Here is a 19,385-nt window from a genome sequence, read left to right as displayed (position 1 = left end):
TTTGTGTCATCAGCAAGCTTGGATATGTGGCTTTCTATCCCATCATCTATCTATCTATCTATCTTTGGCCTCCTTATCTCGAGAGACAATGGATACGCGCCTGGAGGTGGTCAGTGGTTTGTGAAGCAGCGCCTGGAGTGGCTATAAAGGCCAATTCTAGAGTGACAGGCTCTTCCACAGGTGCTGCAGATAAATTCCCATCATCTAAGTCGTTAAAAAGTAAATATGGTGAATAGTTGAGGCCTCAACACAGATCTTTGCAGGACATCAATTTAACTATTTGCTCATTATCCCCACTCTCTGTTTCGTGCCACTCAGCCAATTTCCTAACCAGGTCAATAATTAGCTTTCAATTCCATGAGCTTCAACTATAGCTAACAGACTGGTATGAGGGACTTTATAAAATGCCTTCTGGAAGTCTATATAAATAACATCCATTGACATTCCCCTGTCCACTACTTTAGTCACCTCCGATGTTCTTTCTAAGTAGCAGGGCCATGCAGCAACCCAAATGTTCTTGCACAACGGTTCTCAGAAATGAGAACAAGAAAGTGCCAGAAATACTCAGCAACTCCAAGTCTGTGGAGAGAGAAGCAGAGTTACCATTTCAGGTCTGTGACCCTTCATCGGAACTGGCAAAAGTGAGACATGTAACAGTCTTTGGGCAAGTCAAAGGTGGGGGGGGGGAGGAGGAGGGAATAAGAACAAGAAGGAAGGACTGTGATAAGATGGAGGGGGAGAGATTAAATGACAGATGTTATGGAACAGAATGCAAATGGATGCTAAATAGGTGTAGCAAAAGACAAAGCATGAGTCCAGAGAGCGTGCTAATAGCAGAATAATGAACAGCTAAGTATGAAAGCAAAAACATGAAAAATAAGTTTAAGACTAGCACATGGTTTAGAAAATAAATAATTTAAAAGGAAAGTATAAAATAAAAATAAATAAAATAATAAATAAACAAAAAAATGGGGCTCATGGTCTGAAATTATTGAACTTAATATTGAGTCTGGAAGGCTGTAAAGCACCTAATCAGTAAATTAAGTTCTGTTCCTCAAGCTTGCGTTGATGTTCACTGGAACACTAGCAGGCCTAGGACAGAAATGTGAGCATGAGAACAAGGTGGTGAGTTAAAATGGTGAACAACCAGAAGCTTGGGATAATGCTTGCGGACCAAGTGGAGGTGTTCTGCAAAGCGATAACCCAATCTGCATTTGGTCTCCCCAGTGTAGAGCAGACTGCACTGTGAGCAGCGAATGCAGTAGACTAAATTGAAAGAAGTACAAGTAAATCGCTGCCTCACCTGGAAGGAGTGTTTGGGGCATTGGATAGTGAGGAGAGAGGAGGCAAATGGGCAGGTTGCAGGGGAAGGTGCCGTGGGAAGGGGATGATGGGTCGGGGTGATGGAGGACTGGACCAGAGTGTCACGGAGGGATCCTTTCAGAATGCTGACAGGGAGGGGAGGGGAAGATGTGTTTGGTAGTGGCATCACGCTGGAGGTGGTGGAAATAGAGGAAGATGATCCTTTGGATGGGGAGGCTCGTGGAGTGGAAAGTGAGGACAAGGGAAACCCTCTAATGGTTCTGGAAGAGAAGGGAAAGGGTGAGGGAAGAAGTGTTGGAAACAGGTCGGACACAGTTGAAGACCCTGTCAACCACAGTGAGAGGGAATCCTCGGTTGGTTGCATCATCTGAACAGATTCACCGGAGACGGAGAGACTGGGAGAATGGAATGGAGTCCTTATAGGAGGCAGGGTGTGAGGAAGTGTAGTCAAGGTAGCCGTGGGAATTGCTGGGCTTATAATGAATATTAGTTGACAGCCTATCCCCAGAGAAGGAGACAGAGGAGTCGAGGAAGGGAAGTGTCGGAGATGGACCATGTGAAGGTGAGAGAAGGGTGGAATTTGGAAGCAAAGTTGAAGAAGTTTTCCAGTTTGGGGCGAGAGCAGGAAGTGGCACTGATACAATCATCAATGTACCAGAAAAAGAGTTGGGAAGGGTGCCTGAGTAGGACTGGAACAAGGAATGTTCGACATATGCCACAAAAAGACAATCATAACTAGGAGCCATACGGCTACCCATAGCAACACCTTTTATTTGGAGGAAGTAAGTGGAGTTGAAGGAGAAGTTGTTCAATGTGAGAACAAGTTCAGCCAGGCAGAGGAGGAGGGTGGTGGGGATGGGAACTGGTTGGGCCTCTGTTCAAGGAAGAAGCGGAGAATCCTCAGACCATTTTGGTGGGGGATGAAGAGAGATTAGACGTCCATAGTGAAGAGGAGGCGGTTAGGGCCAGGAAACTGGAAACTGTCAAAATGACGTCGGGCATCAGAAGAGTCACGGATGTATGTGGGAAGAGACTGGACAAGGGGAGAAAAAGTAGAATTAAGATAGGAGGAAATAAATTCAATGGGGCAGGAACAGGCTGAAACAATGAATCTACCGGGACAGTCCTGTTTGTGGCTTTTGTGAAGAGAGAGATTAGAGTCAGTGAGGGGAGTGGAGAAATTAAGATGGCTGTTGTCACACCAACAGTTTTCAAAGAAAAGATCAAGAGCAGCTAAAAGGCCAGAGGGAGGGATACAGGTGGAGGGACAATACTGGAGGTGGGTGAAGGGGGTCTGCTGGTCGGGGGAGGACTCCTGGCCAAAGAAGCGTGCCCGGAGGCAAAGGCAACAGAGGAAAAGCTCAACGTCATGCCGAGGGCAAAATTCATTGATATGGGGGCGTAAGGGTATAAAACTGAGTCCTTTGCTAAATACAGAAGTCAGCCCCTTTTAAGTTACCACATGTGCACAGCTGTGCAAAAAAATTAAAGGTCATGTACACTTAAACAAATTTCCTGCACACTCCAAAGAGAAGGGTTCTTTGGTTAACTCTTCAAAAAATTCAACCAGATTTGTCAGGCATGACCTAGCCTCTACAAATCCATGCTGGTGCTCTCAGATAAGCTGAAGACTTTCAAGGTACTCAATCACCCAATCGTTAATGATTCACTCGAGTAATTTCCTGACAAAAGATGTTAGGCTAACAGGTCTATAATTCCCTGGTTTCCCTCTCGTCTTTCTTAAACAGAGGAGTGACATGCACAATTTTCCAATCTAAAGAAATGGTTTGCGAATCGAGAAAACTTTGAAAGGTTATAGTTAGGGCATCTGCAATCTCATCACCTACTTCCAATAAAACCTTTGGATGAAAAACATCTGGTCCTGGGAAGCTGTCAGCCTTTAGTGCCATTATTTTCTTCATTCCAGTTATTTTTCTTAGTCCCTGTCCCTGATTCCATACTAGTTTTCTTAGGATGTCTGGCATGCTATCCTCTCCTCTTCCTCTACTGTAAATGCTAACTTAAAGTAATTATTCAACATTTCTGCCATTTTTTTATTTTCATTGACTCAGTTTTTAAGGGGCCCACATTGCTCCTGACCATTCTCTTTTTTTTAACTAGTATAATTATTTTTAAAAAGTGTGTTGATTTCGATATCCCATGCAAGTTTCTTTTCATACTCCCTTCTTGCAGCTCCTACTGTTTTGACATCTTTTGTTGTTCTTTGTAACTCTCCTATTTGCCAGGATCTGCACTACTTTTTGCAATTTTGTGGGGTTTTTTTAGTTTTAAGTTATCCCTTACCTCTTTATGGCTTTATTTTCTGGGAAGTGGAGCTCGTGCCCCTCAGGGGTATAAACTGGTTCTTTATTTCTGAACACCTCCCATTGATCATCTGTCATTTTACCCATTAACAGATTTGTCCAGTTTACTGTGCACAGTCTCTGTCTCATCCTATTGAAGTTAGTCTTGCCTAAATCTGGACTATCAGTAGCTCTTTCATGTTTCTCCCTTTCAAACATTATGTTGAACTCGATCATATAATTGCTGTTAGATAAGTGGTCCTGTTAACTAAATCTGGCTCATTACTCATTACTAAATCTAATATGGCATTCCCCCTTGCTAGTTCTTGGACATATTGGGCTGAATTTTAATAACTCACCTCTGTTCTTGGCAGCGAGCTTCAAAAAGTGTGCGGCACACGGAGCCACTACGTTATTTCGCACGGCGGCTCATCAGCATGGAGGGGGTGGAGCACCCGCCCCCCGATGACATAGAGGGGGTGAGCGCACCATACCTGGTGCCACCATGCAGGCGCCGGCGCCATTTTAAAGGGCTTCAAGCCCTTCAGTAACATTTACATTTTTAGAGTTACAGAATATTCAAAAATAAAGTTACACATTTATTAACATTTTCAATCCCCTCTCTGACAGCCCCAATGACTAAATAACTCATTAATTGCCCTTCCCCCACCCCCCAAAAACCTTTTATTCCGATCCCGGCTTTTCCCCCTGAACTTTATTAACTTTAACCCTCAACCCCTTCCCACCATCCTTCCTCACCAATCGGAAGCATTTTCCCTTTCTTGATTCTACCCATAAAGTCTCCACTGCCTGCTTATATCCTCTCTTATCACCGAAGTGATTTCCACCTTAATCATTAAGGATACTCCTCACCTACACCATTTTCCCTATCTTTCCATTGACCTTCTAACTTGGTATATTCAGTTCCCAGTCCAGACTGTCTTGCAGCCATGTCTCAGTAATGGCTACCATGTCATACCCTCCAAGTTTATTGTTAAGTTCTAAATTTCTAAAAGGATTGTATGAACCCTTTTCCTCAAATTACAAGGATCAAATCTGCTAGCTGCTGTAATACAGATGTGTGAGAAAATTTCGAAATAAGACACAGAAGTGGTTCTGGATATCTACGTGATTACATACTGATGCAAAATAGCATCATGATCCAAACATGCAGATCGGTACAGGAGGTGCATCAGAGGAAGTGTGTGTCAGCTATTGATGGCACTTTACAAGGTAAAAATACCCAAACCTATAACCTAATAAGTCTGACATTCCAATTCTTCCATTCTTTCAGTGCCAGAGGGCTTTGAATTAAACTAAATTCCACTCCCTGTGACCACAGCAAACAGTATTGGTACAAACAATGTAATGTACACTTGAAGACTTTAGAAGGTTTTAGCAGGGCTTGTGCAACTGCATCGATATCTGGTCAGTCCAGAATTAAACAGAACCATTCTGACTTCTGGCAGCAGTAGTAAATATTACCAAGCAATCCTAAAACATTCTTCTTTTGAACTGTAATCTTGTTGTCAGATGGTTACAAACCACTTGAAGAGAATCCATGTTATTTATAGCCTTTTATGGCTGCATATAATGAGATCTGTGATTAGCACAGGAATTCTAATATTGCACATTTCCAGTCTTCCTTAGGTTATGCAACGTCAAACAGTAACACTTGATTTGCTCTATACAGCAGTAACAATATAAACAATAATGGAGTGTATTTATTCCCAGTACAGACTATGAAAAACAATAAATCTGAGCAACCCCAATCTTCAATTCAATTTGTGATTGCGCTCAAGCACATGAATAATGATCACTTTCATGAGGAGCTGGAGCATGTCCTGTGAAACCGCATCCCAGCCAGCAGTCAAGGGGAAAAAGAGGGGGGAAAATAGATCTTGCATGTATTTTTTCAGAAAGTGAAAAAAGCATTGTAAAGCATTCTGGAAAAATGAATCTATGCAATAATGTTCTGTAAGTACTGCCATTTTAAAAATATTTTTGAGGACTCGTGTTTTAGAATTGTGGAAATGGATTCATTGGAGGATTCCAGAGATGCTGGACGTTTTTTTTAAAGGGTCACTGGAAGGACTCTGTTTTAAAATAACATTTACTAGATGTCACATGTCTTCAGCTAAGTAAACAACAGGTGCCTTCTGACTATGGGAGTTGTTTACAAGAGAAGTGGCATGTCAAGATTTATGGTGCTCAAGAGCAGATTTCATTTTTGAATACTGTTTTGAGTCAGTTGGGTTTGTAGCCTGCTGAAAGAAGCACCCAACTCATCTTTTTTCCACCTCTCTGATAAACCCTGAAAAAAATCCAGTGTATGGTGGCTGTAATGCCTGATGCCGCATTTCTCCTAAGAAGCTTTTGAAAGACTTCCTCTCAACATCTCCTGAATGAACTGCTTCTGAAAAGATCCCAGTGACCCGTCTGTGTGTACTCTGATGGCAGACTGTATGCCATCTGGAACATAATTCTTGAAGAAAAAGGACAAGATATGTTAACAAGTACTTTGGCCAAAGCATCTTTATTTTTTCCTTTAACTGGTGTGTATGCGTGTGTGCTGGGTATTAAGAAGGGAATATATATATTTACTATCATATTTCAAACTGTGTGTTAAAGCTTTATATCTTTATTGACTAAGTCTTGTTTAATGATAAATTATAACTTTTGTTTGTTAATTTTATTCTGAAACTAAAATAGATGGAGTATATTTTTGGCCATTTCGGTAACTGGAGACGCATTTAAATATATGTTGTGACCTGTGGAGAAGTGGAACTAGAGAAAGACAGTGCACTCCTCCCACCTTGGTCGTAACAATGTAGTTAGTGAAACATGGCCATTCCATCAACATGCTGTAAGGCAACATCTGCTATAGTTTGTTGTCATGTTCCAGACTGAATGATTCAGTATTTATCCCAATCAGGAGGGAAATACATTATTTTAGAGTTGTCACTTCTCAAAAAAGTGGTACTTTGTTAGGGATAATTATATTAGACAAAATCTGCATGCAGAAAATCATGAATTGTTACAAAGAAGCATTTCTGCTTCCTACTATCCAACATTTTATAAAGACTTAAGTTGCAACAAGAAATTGGCTCTACCACCTGGCTGCTTAGGCTGTACATCTCCAGGCTGCCTGAAGCTCCAGTACTGTATGCTCCAATGGTAATATTCTCCCACAAGTCCTTTCCATATTCCATTGTAGTGTGCCTTTTTGTCATATGTGCTGCTTTTTCAGAGTATACCGAAAAGGATCTTTAGTTGGAAAGTGCTATGTATGCTCACTTACAAAAACACTTGCAGCTCAAGAGGTCCCATAACAGCAGGGAGACATCACAAACTGGCGGAGACATCCCAGACATGAGACCCCTCTCCACAGGTGAGGAGGAGGCACTTGAATTAACAGGGACCCAGGGTGGCTGCTCAATAGCAGATGGTGAGACTGGAATTTCTGGGCAAGAGAGTAAGGATTGTCTTTCATCAACATACAGATCAATTCTGGAGACCCCCATCATGCATGCTTGGCATGACAAGATCTGGACATCCTAACCCACACATGTTTGTGTTTCATCCTGCAGGCTGGCAACCACAGGAGACTCCAGTAGAAAGGGGACATAATTCCACCTCTGAGGAGGATCTGGAGTCAGAGGATGCACTGTCACATGACTCTCCTGCACATTCCATCAGTGCAGAAGGGCTTCCCTCTTTTCCCTCTCCTTGTTTGACCACAACAGGTTTAATTCTTTCTTAAAGTGGATGTACTGGCTAATTCAGTAGTGGTTTGATTGAATCTTGTTATGATCATAGCAAGTAAGTAACAGACAGGTTTTCTTGAGTTTAACAAAGAAAGAGGTTAACTTTATTGTACCTAAAGTGAACTAATGAAAATAATAAACTACACACCAACTTTCATTCTCACACATGCACACTAGGGACTGAATTTTATAGTCCCCCCCCACCCCCCCACCCCCACACGAACATCAGGGATCATGGTGGGTGGGGGCCGGAAAATTACTCCACCCTCCCCCCCCCCCCCCAAGTGTCTCACCTCAGAACTCTGTATGGAGTTCCGAAGGCGTGCGAGTTGTGGCTGGTGGCCGTAAAATCGGCGTGGGAAGGCTGCCGGCAGCAGGTAAGTTCATTTACATGCTTATTACCCTTATTTGAATATTTAAATGAAGGGCCCCGCCACCAAGCTGTGGTGGGGTGCTGCACCAAGGCCTCGCCGCCACCGCTCATATCCAGCAGGGCTTTCTTGGCGTTGTGGGTCGTGGCGGGCCGCTCCTGTTATCATTTTGCGGGCCTCCCAGCTGGAGTAAACAAAGGTGGTCAGTCAACAGGCAAAGCTCGAAGCTTGTAAGCTGAAATGGAGAGAGGGAGAGGGGCCCCCACTTGGGTCTGCAAGTGTCAGAATCCAGAAGTTTCTCCTTGCTGTTCTGGAGAAACACAAGCTTAAAACCACAGATGGGGAGGGGCTTGGCACATGAAAATCACCCAGTGATCAAACATGTTTCTCTTCTTGCTAAAAGAACAGGTAGTTCCCTTAAACTTTCCAGGTCTTAGATCTTGCTGGGGAAATGACCAGACATTTTGCCTCCCTCCTCACAGGCCTTGCAATGTAGAATACAGTGTTGCAAACTAGGTAGCTATCCTAAGCTGCCAGCAAAGTCATCCTTTTAATTGTTCATTGTTAAATTTCTTCAAACAATATAAATTCAGATCTCCAGTCAGTGGATTAAAGATAATTATCTTTCTACAAAGCAAGTTGGCATGATAGCAGATACTTTCACCTTGGTAAGTTTCCGCTCGGCTGTAGAATCAGGATCACACGCTGGTGAGAGCACTGCACATGCACTTGAGCAGATGGCTGAGGATAAGACAGTCAGAGGACTGTGACATAACTTGGCTGGTGGTGAGAAGAGCCCTCCCCATCAGATCCTGCACACCCGGAATCTCACCACCTCCACATGCTGCCCCCGAGGTGGCTGTGGTGGGGAAGAGACTGTTGCCCACCTCCTTCTGGAATGTGCCTTTTGCAAAGCAGGAGTGGACAGAGATGCAGTGGTTTTTGTCAAGGTTCATCCCAAGCAGCTCTGTAGCACAGGAGACTGTGGTCTACGGGCTGTTCCCAGGGATGCACACTGAGATAAACATCAATTGCTGCTGGAGGACCATCAATTCAGTAAAAGACGCTGTTTGGTCTGCCCGAAACTATCTGGTCTTCCAACGCAAAGAGTTGTCCACAACCAAGTGTTGCAGACTGGCACATTTCAAGGTCCGGGACTATGTGCTGAGGGACACACTAAAGCTTGGGGCAAGCGCTGCAAAGGCTCAATGGGGAAAGACTACTGTGTAATGTCCTCCCGCCATAGTGAACTGAGGGGCTGGACCCATGGGAAACCCCTCGGGCTGAATACAACAAATATGGGTTTGCTGTAAAAGGTACATGGCATGTAAAATGGAATGGAAGGGTTGTGAGGCAACACACTCCTGTAATGAAGATAACTGATTTCCTTTGCACTTTCTGAAATGTCAACTTGGTGCTGTTTTGAACTGTTTTGTAATGTATTTTTCACAGATTTTTGGGAAAAAATGTCAGAGGACTGTGGGTGGCCAGGCCCATGCTGAGTTCCTGGCTGATGACAAGCCTTTGGTGTCGACAGAACTTGCTGGCGTTGCAGAGAGGGGTAAGGTAACATCTAGCAGAGATGCCAGAGGCCATGAGTGCATATTGGAGGAGTCCATCCATACCACGAGTGCTGCTGTGACTCAGGCATGTGAATGCATGGCTTCCTTCATCAAGAGATTGGTGACTCTCCTGGAGAGCCAGATCCCATAAATGTGTGCAGACCTGCACACCATCACCTTGGCCATGAGCTGTACGCAGCAGTGGCAAGGCGAGAGAAGGACGAGGCCCCTGGAGTCTTCTCCAGCTACCTGTCCTTCTCTGATGAGCAGGGAGGTTCAAGTGAGCCTTGAAATGGAGGAGGCGAGTCTGTCCTCCACATCTGGGGGCTCCCCTCAGAGCACTCCAAGTGTGGACAGCGGCTTCTCAGTGCTCCATCGGTGAGCCCAGCTGCGGTAGCTGCGATGCCTGAGGAGAGTCATGCTCCTGTGAAGGAAACATCAGGCAGCTAGGGTCTTCCAGGCCTCAGGCACCCAAAGGACGGCTGCTGAAGTCATCCCAGGCCAAGAGGCAGCTTAATCAGCAGTCTGCCTCTAGCCCAGCTGCTAGCACAGGGGGTTTCACCTCAGAGAAACACTCTTAAATGGATAAAGAAAACTACCTAGAGACACTTGGGGTTTCACAGGTGTTTGGTATTTGACATTTGTTTCTTATAAAGTTCTTTTGTTTTTGAAATTGCCTATCATTGTGGAAAATGATTGTTCTATCATTAATTGTGAGGTGCTGACTTCTCCCATCCCCCTTAGTGGATGCCAGTGTAGGCACAGCCCTCATTTGATTAGCGTCTCCCGTGGGCCATAGTGTGTGGTTCAGCTGGGCAGTAGGCACGGAAGACAAATAGAAAGGATGCGACAGACTGCATGCATTGAAGTGAGTCTTTATTGATTTTACTCTGAGAGGCCATCATGCTGGCTGGAGATGGGTACGTATGAGACTGTCTCTTGCCTCCCTGGCCCATCGCTCAATGTGCCTGGTCTCCGGAGCAAGGGCTTCAACATCCAGTGCTGTCTGCTCATCTCGCTCCTCCATGTCCTCCTCCTCCACTGAGGAGTGGCATTCAATCATGTCCTCGTCATCCAAGGCCTCTCCCCTCTGCAGTGCTAAATTATGCAGTGGACAGCAGACCACCACACTATGCGAGACGCTCGCTGGCACATACTGCAGGACTCCACTGGGTCAATCCTGGCAATGGAATCTCATCTTCAGCAGCCCAATGACCTGCTTGATGGTCACTTGGGTGGAGCCATGGCAAGTGTTGTACTGAAGTGTGAGGGTTCCTCACAGGCATGAGTAGCCATGTCCTCAATGGGTAGCCCTTATCCCCAAGAATCCATCTCTGAAGGCGAGCAGGGAGCCTGAAAAGCTGTGGCACCTGGGACTGTCAAAGTATGCAAGCGCTGTGGCTGCTTCCCAGGAAGCGGGCACACATCTGCAGGAACCGCATTCGGTGGCTGCAGACCAGTAGACTGTTGATGGAATGGAAGCCCTGCCTGTTGATGAAGGCAGCTAACTGGTCCATTGCAGCCTTGATGGCCAGATGCATGCAATCTATCACACCTTGCAGCTGGGGGAATCCAGCGATGGCCCCGAAGCTGACGGCCCTCTCGGCCTGACTGTCAGGGTCTGTCCAGTAGCGCACATTGTCGCCGGCCCTCTTGAACAGGGTATTGGTCATCTCCTTGATGCAGTGGTGGGCTGCTGCCTGGGAGACCCCACAGATGTCGCCAGTGGATACGCGGAATGATTCAGAAGAGTAAAAGTTAAGTGCCAAGGTGATTTTCAATGCCAGGGGCATAGGGTGCCTCCAAATCTCATAGGTTGTAAGTTGTCCTGCAGCACGGTGCATAAGTCCGTTACGGCCTCCCTAGAGAGCCATAGTCTTAGCTGTCAATTCCGCTTGGACATTTGGAGGTAGCTGGCTCGAGTCTGATAAACTCTCTGGCACAGGTGGGCCCTTCTTGGCATGGCTGGCTGCTGTTGCTCTTGTCATGGAGCTTCATGGGAAACTGCCTCCTAGCACTCCCTCCGGAGGTTCTGCATCACGCCAAGGAGGTCCAAAAAGACAGGGTGTATGAGACCCATGTCAGGTGATCAGTAGGCCTCCAGTGTGCTGTTCTTGCAGATCCAAACCTAGCTTGACAGCTTTCCCTGTGCTATTTCTCCCGACAAACTCCCTAATGGCCCTCAGTGTTCACCCTTGCACAACACACGAGACTCAGCTCACCTGGTGCTGCCACTCGAGACCAAGCCCACCCATGCAGAGCGCACAGCCAGGAATGGCCTCCTCTCCCCACTCTTCCCCTGGTCATGGCTGCCTGCCCACTGCAGCACTGAGACCTCGCCTCGGTGCTGCCAGCTTTCAACAGCTGGGGATCTGAAGGCAGGCGAGGGCCGCCCGTCGACCACTTAATTCCTAGTCCTCTATTGAATCACTTAGTTTTAATGCATCTGCATGTAAATGTAACTGTTCTACAATTTAAATTGCACTCACACTGCGTCAGGGCCGCCTTGTTGCTTTCCAACCACTGACTAAATCCGGAATCAACATCAGATTTCTGGGCGGACTCATCCAGCGCTATTCTCTGGCCTCCATGCCTCCATTCCTGCTCCATATGGCCACATTGAATTCAGCCTTATGTTTCTGTTGACAATTCCTACAGGATGCATGGAACCATATGAATTCACATAATAAACAACCAATTCTCAGATGGGTTGGCACTGTTCTAAGCCATCAAGCTGATATGGCAGAAACAGAAGGAAAGCACTTTAAATGGTTAATATAGAGATGGGGATCAATGACCAATTTTTGACAGGAAACTGCAATTTGTCAACCATTTTGCAGCAAATTAAGTGACCTTCCAAGATATGGGCTGTTGGCCATTTTGACCGTCAGTAGTAGCTAGTGCCATTTAAAAAAGATTTAGGCAGAATCTTGGACGGAGGCCTACATTACCATTCAAGCATATTGATGCCCAATTTTGAGTGCAAAGTAATGGTTTCAGATTTTTTTTTAAAATTAAATATAAAATTGGGTGAAAAAATTTAGATTTTTTTAAGACTTTCAGATATGTAGTCAAATTAGAGAAACTGTGTGAAATTTTCTGGAATTGTTTATTTCCCACAGCATTGTTCAGAATTCAGTGCTAGGGTGTAACCTGGTTTGGTGGCGAGGTCAAGTTCTCTAGGCTGCAATAATTGGGGCATTGTGTGAATGAGGCACCCACAGATAAGGGAAAGATTGTGCCAATGATTTTTTTCAAAGTCATGTTTGTATTTGCTTCTGTTTCTGTATAAGATCTTCTTGCTGAATTTCTACTGGTTGAAAGCTATGAAGCAACCATTTTGAGGGCTCAAGCTTCCAATGACAGCGACATTCCAATATGATTATCTCCCTCTTTTACAGCCCTCAGCAGGACACACCCTCCCCTCTCTTGTCCTCCCGCACTGGGGATCTTTTTCTCTCTCCCATCTACCCTTGAACTAGGGCCAGGATTTTACCAGCCCATTGGAGACGAGCTAGGAGGTTGGAGGGTTGGTAAAATGTTGGTGGAAGGCATCAGGAGAGAAGCCTGCATCTTCCCAGCGCTGCAGAATATTTCCAAAGGTTGGAAAGGCTGCAGCTCAGCCACCAGACAAGCAGAGGCTGACAGCCAATTAAACTAATTAACTGGCCTATTAACCATCATTCTACACTCCCGCTGGCATCTTACAGCCCCCGCCTCATGGGGAGACTGCCAGCATCATCGAGGCATCCTCCCTGTGACCTCCAAGGGGGCCTTCCCTCCCAGAGACCCCGTGTCCTATGGAGGGGCACCCTTCAGCGGCAATGGCCACCCCTGCGGCTCCACACCACCACTGGAGGGTTCACTCCTCCGATCGCCAGGGCTTGCCTATCTGGCCCCGGCACATTTTAAAAAAAACTCAGCCACTCTTTGAGAGCGCCTGAACATGGAGGCACCCTCATCTCCCTGCAGCCTCAGAAGCAGTCACCAGTATTGGTGGCACTGCTGAACCTCTGATTGGGTCAGTAGCTTGGAGAGGCAGGCCGCTGTCTTTGATTGGACGCTAGTCCTGGTCGCCGGTAAAGTGCTCTCTGAGGTCCCGCTGTTCGCCCACGCAGGTTCAGGACTCACATTTTGTCCTGGCAGTGGGACCGCCGCATACCAGTAAAATTCCAGCCTAGGTTTTTCTCGTTCCTCCTCAACTGCTTTTCTTTCTCCATTTATCCCACTCAACAAAGTCTTTTTGTCACTCCACCCCTCTACCATCAACAAATTTTCTTTCTTCCCTTCCTCTTTATTTCTTGTGTAATGCAGACCCAAGGTTGATGGTGCTTAGTGGGACATATGCTCAGGAGTAGCTGGACCCTAGATCAGTCCCACAGTAGAGACTTGTAATAATTTTGCCACAGTACAATTACAATTTCATTCACTCTCTCTCTTTGCCCCCATTCATAATGTTCTTCAATAGGCCCTATCACGAGCCCTAGACAACTATACAGAAGTCAAGGGTCAGTGAGGCCAGGCTCCAGATTCATTAGGGTCTGGGTTGGTAATTGGGCAAGGAGTCTGAGCCAGGGATCACAGCAGGAGTGAAGCCTCTGCTTTGGGAAGGGAGGGAGAAAAGGGCTTGCATCGCTGGATCCTTGGTCCTAACACCCAATTTAGGTTGCCTATGTAGCTTTCAAGATGTTGGCAAAATGTAGTTCTGTTCTGTTTCACATTTGATAAATTCTCTACATTTTGTTGAATTTAATTTATCCCAAAAATTACATAGTTAAGAGGGTGCAGTATAATCCAGAGATCAAGCCTTCACTGATGGTTGGAGTTTTTAGAAATCATAAAGAAGTGTAAATCATCTAAATTAAAATAAATTTGAACAAAGTCTCATAAAGAGATCTTTTCTCCGCCCCCACCCCCCCCCCCCCCTCCCCCCCCCCAGGTGACTTTCTCCTTTTTTGGTAATGAATTATTATTTAATTTCTATAAGGGTTGGGGGTAGGTTTCAAGGAACAATTCCACATGCAAGAGGTTTTTTTGTGTATATATTATATCTTCCTTAACTACCCCGCTTGACTCGGCTCTAATTAATCCATCATGTTTTAACTGTTAGCAGCCTCTGTTCTGCTGCATTACAGTGAATATGGATATTTAGGGTATCAATGGATCTATTCTATGACCTGATTTTTATTTCCATCCAACAGTGAGCTTCTGAGGAACAGATTTTGAGTACAGAACATATAGCAAAAGGGAAGAATTCATTGTCACATTGTAAAAATGACTTGCACCTGGCACAATATTGGAGTCTGTTACTTTGTAAAATAATTGCTAGTTGAGCAAGTCCTTTAATAAGGCCATTACTTGAGCTGCTTGTGTTCAGTGATCTCCCAGCTGCTGTTTTTTGCCCATGGTCTATATCTGCTGCTGGGGAACTTCTGACTATTATATCTGTATTGATCTTTTGAAGGAACTTGCACAAGTATTTCTATTAAAAAATAAATGGGACAACAACGAAAGCTTCAACAAAGGTAATGGTTTTTAAAGTTATTACAGGATTTTTGTTTCATTTTTATGAAAAATGCCCAACTGTTTGGGTCTAATCTGTTGAGTCAATCTAGAAGATGAGACCAACAGTTTTGAAGATGTTCACAACAACAACAGAAGTGGCATTCGAGCGTTAAGAGTCCAGGGAAGCTGACATGTGATAAGGTCAACACAAGCATTTTAACTGAGCACCCAATACACAGCAATGCATTTATATGATGTGTACCATGAAGAAATATTTAATGTCCACTACTATATTTGACCAGATTTAACTATGAGTGACAAAAAGTCTTTCAAAATATAAATATATTTCTGTTTGCAATTTTTTTTTGTTAATTCCTAATGATGACCATTATAAACCACTGTCAAGTGAGTGAGTGAATTGAGGGGCCATGTCCCATTGTTACATATGTACACATGTCCCTCCCTCCACTCACTGATTTTCTCCCGATCATTCCTGAAGACAGTTCTCCATGCTATAGCACAGTTCTGGTCAATTTTTCCTTTCCTAATTCAGGACACACTAAAACTAATTTCAAATGCCCTATTGTTGCCCTCACTAACATCAACTATTTCATCCCAGGCCGTGAATTTGAGAATTTTGAGGCGTGCATCTTCAGTACCATAACAGTATCATCTACGCTTTACTGTAGCCCATTTAGTCTGTTTAGTTCTGGAATCTGATATCATGCAGACCCCCTCCTGCCAAGAATGAGGCGTATTAATTTTCATCTTAAACTGTTGCTGGAGCGAGGAAATGACTTGTTAAACACATCAGCCGTGGCTGGAAAAACATTTACAAACTAACAGACAGTGCTGGTGGAGACAAAGGACCTTTCACTGACACATTCAACCCACAATGGACTTTGATCACCAGACAGTGAAGGTGAGGAAGCTCACATTCCAGGATGACTGCCAAGATAGCCAAATCCACCAACAGATGTAGTCAAACGAGCTAGTCACATGACTAACCTGCTGGGCAACCTGAGGTTTTTTGAATTGTACAGACAGTTTGAGAGATAAAGACTGTTTGCTCCTGGACTGAGAAGATCTCTCCTGTCTGCTCCCATCTCTTTCTCACAAGCCTCTGGACCCATTGAGAACACATGAACTCTAAGAGAGAAAAGTCTCCTACTTCGAACAAGGTTTAAGAAGAATACTGGGCCCTAATGAAAAGCAAGACCTACCTACAATCAACCTACAGCGAGCTCAAAGAATAGTAATCAAAACCATCTTCAGATATTGCCTCAAACTTTTCCACTTTACTTCCTCTGCTCTTTTCTGTCTCTGTCTGCATGTGTGTATCGTGTATGCATGCCAGCGTGGGTGCGTCGTGTATCCGTAGGCGTTAAACGAATTAGGGTTTAAGTTTAATAAATTTCAACCTTTCTTCTTTAAACCTAAGGAAACTTGTTTGGCTGGTTTCTTTGCCTTATAATTGGAAAGCAGTGAAAAAGGATTTACCAAGAGGAAGTTAAAAACACAGTGTGTTTAAAATTAACCCCTGTTAATGGTGGAAATAAGAAATAGCAAGGGAAAGAAATCACGGGTGAGAGTGGTCTATAGGCCTTCGAAGAGTTGCCTCTGTAGAACAAAATATTAATCAGGAAATAATGGAGGCGTGTAAGAAGGGCATTGCAGTTATCATGGGTGATTTTAATCTTCATATAGATTGGATAAATCAAATTGGCAAGGGTAACATGGAAGACGAATATGTAGAGTGCCTCAAGGATTATTGCATACAGCAATATGTTGCAGAACCTACCAGGGAACAGGCTATTTTAGATTTGGTATTGTGTAATGAGGTAGGATTAATAAGAGATCTCGTGGTTAAGGATCCTTTAGGGGGAAGCGATCATAACATTTCAAATTTCAAATTCAGTTTGAGGGTGAGCAACTCGGGACTCAAACCAGTGTCTTCATCTTAAACAAGGGCAATTACAGAGGTATGAAGAGTTGTATAAAGCAGGCTAGGAAATAGACAGGGGAAGTTGGTAGATGAGCAGTGGTAGACTTTTAAGCAAATATTTCATAACACTCAACAAACATTTATTCCAGTCAGAAGGAAGGACTCGAAGAGAATGATGAACCACCCATGGATAACGAAGTTAAGGAGAGTATCAAATCAAAAGCAAAGGCGTACAATGCGGCGAAAACGAGTGGTAGGCCAGAGGATTGGGAAGTCTTTAGAAACCAGCAGCGGATGACTAAAAAACTAATAAAAAGAGGGAGAAAATTGATTATGAGAGTAAATTGGCAAGAAATATAAAAACGAACAGTAAGAGCTTCTATGGGTATATTAAAAGGAAGAGAGTAGCTAATGTAAGTGTGGGACCCTTAGAGGATGAGAATGTGGAATTAATAACAGGAACAAGGAAATGGCAGATAATTTAAGCCAATATTTTGCATCAGTCTTCACAGTGGAGGAAGCTATAAACATCCCAACAATCATAGATGAACAAGGTGTAAATGGGAGGGAGGAACTTGTAACAATCTCCAACATGAGGGAAAAGGTGCTGGACATACTGATGGGACTAAAGGCAGACAAGTCGCCAGGAACTGATGGCCTGCACCCAAGGGTTTTAAAAGAAGTGGCTGCAGAGATAGTGGAGGCATTGTTCATAATATACCAAAACTCATTGGATTCCGGTAGGGTACCAGTGGATTGGAAAACCATTAATGTGACACCACTATTCAAGAAAGGAGGGAGACAGAAAGCAGGAAACTATAGGCCAGCTAGCTTAACATCAGTCATTGGGAAAATGCTTGAGTCCATTATTAAGGAAGAAATAGCAGGACATTTAGAAAAATATAATGCAATCAAACAGAGTCAACATGGTTTCATGAAAGAGAAATCATGTTTGACAAATTTGTTAGAGTTCTTTGAGGATATAACAAGCAAAGTGGATAAAGGGGAACCAGTGGATGTTGTGTATTTGGATTTTCAGAAGGCGTTCGATGAGGTGCCACATAAAAGGTTATTGCACAAAATAGGAGCTCGGGGTATTGGGGGTAATGTATTGGCATGGATTGAGGATTGGCTAATACACAGAAGGCAGAGAGTCGGGATCAATGGGTCTTTTTCAGGTTGGAAAGCCGTTAACTAGTGGGGTGCCACAAGGATCGGTCCTTGGGCCTCAGCTATTTACTATCTACGTTGATGACTTAGAGAAAGGGACAGAGTGTAGTGTATCCAAATTTGCTGATGATACAAAAATAGGTGGGAAGGCATGTTGTGATGAGGACACAAAGAATCTACAAAGGAATATAGATAGGTTAAGTGAGTGGGCAAAAATTTGGCAGATGGTGTTCAATGTGGGAAAGTGTGAGGTAATACACTTTGGTAGTAAGAATAAAAAGGCAGATTATTCTTTAGATGGAGAAAGACTACAAAATACTGCAGTACAGAAGGATCTGGGTGTTCTTGTGCATGAAACACAAAAGGTTAGCATGCAGGTGCAGCAAGTAATTAGGAAGGCGAATGAAATTTTGATCTTTATTGCCAGGGGGTTAGAGTTTAAAAATAGGGAAGTCTTGTTACAACTGTACAGGGTGTTGGTGAGGCCACACCTGGACTGCTGCATACAGTTTTGGTCCCTGTATTTAAAGAAGGATGTACTAGCATTGGAGGCAGTTCAGAAAAGGTTCACTAGGCTGATTCGTGGGATGAAGAGACTGTCTTATCAAAAACAGCTAAACAGGTTAGGCCTTTATTCATTGGAGTTTAAAAGAATGAGAGGTGATCTTATAGAAACTAGAAGATTTTAAGGGGGCTCAACAGGGTAGATGTTGAGCAGATGTTTCCACTAGTGGGGGAATCTCAAACCAGGGGGCATAATTAAAGAATAAGGGGTCACACATTTCAAACTGAGATGCAAAGGAATTTCTTCTCTCAGAGGGTGGTGAATCTCTGGAATTCTCTGCCTCAGAGAGTTGTGGAGGCTAGGTCACTAAATGTATTTAAGGAGGGGGTAGATAGATTTTTGAAATCTAGGTGAGTTGAGGGTTAGGCAGAGCAGGCTGGAAAGAGAAGTTGAGGATTTGGACAGATCAACCATGATCTTACTGAATGGCAGGGTAGGCCTGAGGGGCTGAATGGCCTATTCCTGCTCCTATTTCTTATGTTATTGTAAAACCAGGTGAAAGCTGAGAGGGAACCCTAGACCCCTTCGCACCTGGTCATAACACTGATTATCATTGCATGATCATAGAGTCACATCAACTTCTTAACCAACGAAGTCTTAACAATGCACTTAGAAAAGCATAGTATGATTAGAACAAGTCAACATGGGTTTACTAAAGGGAAATGCTGTTTGACAGATTAATTAGAGTTTTTTGAGGATGTAACTAGTCGGGTAGATAAAGGGGAATCAGTAGATGTAGTATACCTGGATTTCCAAAAGGCATTCTGTAAGGTGTCACACAAAAGGTTAATTGGTAAAATAAGCGCTCGTGGAGTTGGGGGTAATATATTAGCATGGATAGATGATTGGTTAAGAGACAGGAAGCAACAAGTGG

Source organism: Heterodontus francisci, chromosome 11 (assembly GCF_036365525.1).
Source record: "Heterodontus francisci isolate sHetFra1 chromosome 11, sHetFra1.hap1, whole genome shotgun sequence".
NCBI classification, from domain to species: Eukaryota; Metazoa; Chordata; class Chondrichthyes; order Heterodontiformes; family Heterodontidae; genus Heterodontus; species Heterodontus francisci.
The sequence above is the reverse complement of the archived record's forward strand: the minus strand, read 5'-3'. Positions refer to the sequence as shown.